Source organism: Wolffia australiana, chromosome 7 (genome assembly GCF_029677425.1).
Source record: "Wolffia australiana isolate 7733 chromosome 7, ASM2967742v1".
Classification (NCBI taxonomy): domain Eukaryota; kingdom Viridiplantae; phylum Streptophyta; class Magnoliopsida; order Alismatales; family Araceae; genus Wolffia; species Wolffia australiana.
In genome coordinates, this window is record NC_135841.1 from 14189645 (window position 1) to 14196039 (window position 6395).

Sequence of the window (6395 nt, forward strand, 5' to 3'; positions counted from 1 at the left end):
GGTCGTGCCACAACCCCCTCCCGTGTCATCATCTGGGTTATGCCTCGGAACATCTGGATTCCGACGTAATTTCTCGTTGAATTTTCAATCGTGCGCATCATTTCACCTCGTTGCATCGCATTTTGCATTCATTCCCCTGTGGTGTAGCACAAACCGCTCGATCCCCGCACATCTTGTTACATCATAAAGAGTCCCAACAGTTAATTATTTCATGCCTTGCACAATTTTTCAATGGTCCATTTTCTTTCATTTACATTCTTCAATTCTGCATTAAACAGCGCAGCTCTTGATGATATGGATCAAATGGATTTAAATCTTATTTTCAATAAAACAACAAAAAATGTAAGAAGTCACCAAATAATGATCTTCAAATCAAGATCACATATGATGTAAATCTTGGGTCACAACATGGTCATCCTTGTATTTCTTCAATTGTGGATGAAACAGTACAATTGTAGAGCCTGTATATTTTTCTAGATGCTAAAGTTTACCTTTAGGTTTAAGAAAGTTTCAAAAAAACATAGTATAAATATTGAAATGGTGATTAGTACTAGTTAAGATTTTAGATAGTAGATAGTAATAATTAAGATTTAGAAAATCAAGCAAAAACAAGGATGGGGTGATGGTAATAAGAAGAATACACGAGAGCAAGGTAAAGAGCAAATCATTTAAGGTGAATGATGAGTAAGATTATAACAATCAATAGACATGAATGTGATAGGATGTGATTGGAGAGTGTACAGGTGCGATGGAAAATGGGATGTGATGGTAAAAATCATCTATTATGAGGTTGAGAGCAAAGGGAAAATATAAGTCGAGGATACTTCCTGTAAATCGTTATGTTCCATCAGGATCATGGCATTTTGCGAGTACATGTAAACCCCCCCTCTTCTCTGATGCATCTTCCCACACACCCATGAGACCAAGAACAAACTCGATGGATCTCAGAAACTCACTAGGTTTGAATCAGCCCACATGAGTCAGAAGCAAGTTTAAGGATGACTTTTACGAATATACATACCTCTATTTATAGATCAGATGGCATGAATGGAAAGAGTTCTTAAAGGCGAAGCATCCCTCAAAACAACCCAAGCATTATGAAATAACCCAATAATTTGTGAGTTATCAACTTGGTGTTGCCAAACCTTATCTTTATATACATGATGGTAGTCATCCAAATGTTAGTGTGCATATGTACTCCTATTGATATTAGATATATCTGATATGTAAATTCATAATGGCCTAAAAGATTTATAACTCTTCAAAATGGGAGATAACAAAGACAGTTATTCAGACATATCCTCAAAAACTAAAGAAACTCAATAAAATTAAGTTTTGCCATGATGAACAAAACAAGATGAGATTCACAAAGATAAAAAATGGGAATCCAACTGGATATTTCAATCAAGACAATTAATATAATTTCACAGAAAAATATAACTATATTTGAATCCTAAACTGATTCATCTCAAGCCCCACAACCATTCAGTCTTGAAAGGTATTAATGGGTCCATATGACATCATATCTCCTTGTTTCTTCAAGTCACAACAGCTGGGAAGGCAACTCTGGAGGATAAGAGAAGATGGAAAGGGTGACAGGGGAGAAACTTGTATCTGTCCTACTCCATTGAATACTTTTATAATGAGCAGAATATTCAAAAAAAATCATTCTTTCACTAGACCCAGAAACTTCTAATAAAACTTATGCTACTGATCATGTTGGCCCACGAGCCAGCCTATTTAGTGACAACGTTGTCCCCATTAAATACTATGGACAGAGTTAACCCAATTGTGTGTTCCTCCCCCTTCATGGGCAAACGCTCAGGGTGGCAAACTCTATAGATCCATGTATATCCACTGCGACTAACCCTGCACTGATTATCTACATATCTGAATTATGAGAGAATTGGTTATAAATAAAATTTTACAGCGTGATCTTGGTTCTCTTTCAAGAAGAATAGTCACTGCCTATTTGTAATTTTCATTGGAGGTTTCAATAAGTCATTCATGACGCTTTTCTATTGATGGCATTTTAGGGTCTCCAATACTACATTTGGGATTATGCATTTAATAATATTTTTAATAAATGCTATATTCGACAATGTCACAAAATGTAATCTAAAATAGCCTTCAAACTGGTTAAATTTCTTGGGTCTTTTAATCATCTTTCTCAAAAAGCCTACTACAAGATCTGAAAATAAAACTAATTTTCATCCATATATACCCTTTGATTGACAGTAAAAATATTGATGCAGTGAGTACACAAGTCAGCTTTTTAACAACGGAGCAAGACTTTAATTCTCAAAACATTCATCAGAGAGTTACTGAGCCAGAAGTGCTGGCTTGAAACGATGATAGAGTAACTTACAAAACCCTGTGAATTGGAACCTTGATTCCTGAACAAAGCTCTCCAAAGACAAATGTGTCATATTTCAAGGTAAGAATTATTTACCTGATAAGAAAAAGTGATGTATTCTATAGCGGATACAATAAATATCCAAATAATTCCATTTATTAAACCCAGTAATCAGTACCCGAACAAAGCGCACGCAATCAACAACCAGGGACAAAAGACTCTTGCTGGGGTTTATACGCGCATCGAACTGATTACCATTTTTCTTCCATTCCTAATTGATTTCATAAATAAGGTTTGGGTGTTTCTTTGGAGTCCCGTATAAATATTTTTAAAACCTTCCATACTGTCCCGCTCCACCTTATCTCTTTCTGTTATTTCCTTTCTGACAACTTTCCATTTCGACCTAAATTTCATTCATCGAGAGCCTCACGCATACAAAACAATATCCAATGAGGAAAAAAAGGAAAACCTGTCGGTTTTGAACGTAGCTCACTATTCGGCCAACCCACAATTCTTAGACTAAACTTATTTACTAGTATTTGGCAATCGCATCAAAGCACAATATACAAATTACACCAAATCCATTTATTTATAACTAGGTTGAAGTGCCAAGGGAGAGGCTGCCGAGGACTAATGCATGCACACTTATGGCTTCCCATCTCCCGCCACAGCAATGTCCGTGCTGCAGTTGCAGAGCTCACATAAGTCAAAACTGAGGGATAGGATGACTGTTTTTATCTTATTCAGAAGCCACGTACCTAACCACCGCAGCCACCACAACCGCCCCCCCCACCACCATCGCCGCCACATACACAGCTGGACCTACCATTTTTGCAAGCGCAGAATAGAATCAGGAGGGCTACAGCTCCAATTATGGATGCGAACACGATCCAAACAATCAGTTGCACGTCCATCTATTCACACCCCTTTTGAGACCTCTACACAAAGTCGCAGGGCAGGCGTAGATATATACACACATTTCTCCTTGGAAATTTTCGATTCCGCAAGTGGCCCGGGAACGCGGCGGCAGATTCGCTGTCAGTGTAAGGTAAGTCTTCCTCCTACCAGAGAGTACGCGCTTACCGCTCATATAGTTATCCGTCGAGCAGATTTCCTTGCCAGAATTCTACGATTTTGTCGTGTATTCGATGAAACTATAATAGTCACTTAAACCTCGTCAGACTAAGCTTCATGATCTTTAGTTAGTAAAAATGATCCACTGACCGGCTGAACGCTAGTGACTTCCTTCCGGTATCGCAAGTTGACGATACTTCTTTGTTCTCACGGAACTGTAAAGAATTGCGATTGTTGGGAAATTTCTAGTTTCCAGCTTGACCACGATATAAATTGAAATTTCGACGCAAGTGATGCCAAAAGATTTATCTAAGATGTCGTAAAACATCTATTCGATGAAACTATACGAGTCACGTAGACCTTGTTAGTGTAAGCTTCATGATCTTTCTGTATTAAAATTTCTTGAGAACTGACCGAGTGATTTCCTCCCGGTTTCGCAAGTCCACGACACTTTCTTTGTTCGCACGGAACTGTAAAGAATTGCGATTGTTGGGCAATATCTAGTTTCCAGTTGACCACGATATGAACTTGAAATTTCGACGCAATTGATGCCAAAAAAATTATCAGAGATATTGTAAAAGACACTTAAATAAGAATTGTTATGACCCCTTTTGAAAAACGTCAACAGATATCAGTTAATTTGACGTCCGTGGTAGTGGGAAAGTATTATCCATTCTCTTTGGGCCTACGACCACGACACCTAACCTGGTTTTCACCCCTCAAGTGCCAATGGTGAATGGCAATCAAATGTGCATTAAGCGTTACGGTGATTGGAATCATGTAATCGGAATGTAACTTGTTATTCCACATGGAAGCAGGATCCATTCATTAGATATATGTGCAACGGCGGAACTCAAAACATCGCCTATCCCCGATTCCCAGTGGGGCAGGACATTAATGTTAAACAACTGAGTTTGAGAGAATAATGGTGGGACGCACAAGAGGTTCCCAACGAGGAGCCCATGCTCGCCTCTGCGAGAAAATCATCAGATGAAAACAACCCAAATAGATGGTCTAACATGCCTGCCGCAAGAATACAACCAACAAATGGGACGATTTTATTTACTGTCATAGTTTTCTATTCTTTTTCTTAGATTTTCCCCCTCTGAGTCTATTTTAGTGCTATCCTTGCTGCAAGTCCTTCACAACCCTCCATCAACGTACCATATGATAGAAAAATTGAAACGGAGTTCGAGGTTAAGTATGAAGAAATACGATCTTGGCAAACCAACTGTCTTGTGTGCCTCTTTCTCTGTTTCTAGTTCTTTCTTTCTTCTTCTTCCTCTTCTGGGATTTCTTGAATATTTTCATGGTATAAGCGAATTCAGCCAATCAAGCAGTAACGTCAATCGCGGAACATGTTCCAATAATTGCTTACACCAGAACCGTGATGCCACCGAAACTGAAAAATGAGATTTATCCTAGCATTAGCAAGGCTAAGTCGAATAAAGAAGCCTGGGAGACACTTAAAAATGCATTCTCTAGCCAAAATCAATCAAGAATTTGGAATTGCACCATCAATTGGATAAGAAGAACAGAGGAAAATTATCTACAGATGAGTACATAGCATATTTCAGTTCTACAGTCGAACCTATTGAATGAGCACGAGAGAAAATTGGGGAAGCATCAACGATTTTAAACAGAATAGGCACAATTTATGTAGTCAGCATCAACGCAAACACAAATCATCCATGATTCGAAAACATCGTGCTCAATCTCAAAGCTCGTAACGCATGTCTGACCCATCAACATGGATTACATCCTAACAACTTCCCCCATAGGCAAATTATGTTCAAGCACAACGATCACAGACCCAAAATCAGCTAACGGCAAGATGGGTATTATAATCGAGGACATTATCAAAGTCATGGACGATGGATAGGGAGATACAGCATGTATCATCTGATGTTGGAACCTAGCTCTCTCGCTTCAACAACTCACTCAGAGAAGAGAAGCACAGGCACTCACTCTTTTGATCTCACACAGAGAAAAAAAGGTTTTAAGCCCTCACTCTCTTGATCTCATTCAGAGAAACAAGATGCAAGAACACTTTGAGAGAGGAAGGAACCTTGATGCACACAGCATACTACACCAATGAAAACTCTTACATATTTATAGGCACTCCTCCATAACTGCCTATGGATCTAAACTTAGCATGGCCACACACCTGTCCATGTACTTGGTCTTCCAAGAAACCCAGTCCTTAGCTCCTCAAAATAAGCTGCTGCCTCCACATCTCCTTATGCCATGCTGACTTGGTCATTCTTGACTTATTCAAAAACTACCGACTCCTAAAAGAACCGACTCAAGATTAACTCTCCAACACTCCCCCTTAATCTTGACACTCTTCATGCTCATAGCCACCTTGAGTGATCTTCTCTGATGGCCTACAAGAGAGCGGATACATGCTCCTGTCCTGTATCCATCAGATTGGCCTGTTCGTTCTCCTTATCTTCGTCATCATCACTTAGACAGTCTGCTGCATAATGTCCATATCTATGACAATTATAACACTTTACCTTTGACTTATGACGGGGCTTGTAGTCATCATCTTTGCCTCGCCCATTGCTTCCACGACCTCGACCTCTTCCTCGACTTCGTCTTCCATCATGCCTTGCAAGAAGTGCTTGCTCCTCATCCACTTCATCTCGTTCTCGAAGCTTGTCTCCTAAAATAACTGAGTCAAGATTAACTGTCCAACAACTGAGATGTCAAAACTGCTCTCAGTTTGGACATCAGCCTAGACAACGTCATGAAAGATTTAACAAAAATTACCCAAATTGGCAGCACTCTGCACAGGATTAATGTCTACTAGCTCATCATCCTCAACCAAATCCTTACTGGTTAATTCACAGATCCGTCATCGCATCCCGTAAGTGTCCAGACAGTGGTGAGATGCAGCATATTACTATGGACTAGCACATGATAAGTCAGCTGGAAAACTACAGAAGAAATGAGCCGCTGC

At 39.4% G+C, this 6395-nt stretch overlaps 1 long non-coding RNA gene across 1 annotated transcript; it reads right to left on the minus strand.

Annotated features, from left to right (window-relative positions):
* Window positions 1-2806: 2806 nt before the first annotated feature.
* Window positions 2807-3628, minus strand: LOC144705637 (uncharacterized). The gene is made up of 2 exons (XR_013582069.1): window positions 3115-3628; window positions 2807-3038 (listed from the first exon to the last, which is right to left on the minus strand). It is a non-coding gene; the product is annotated as an uncharacterized LOC144705637 (long non-coding RNA).
* Between the last annotated feature and the right edge of the window lie 2767 nt (window positions 3629-6395).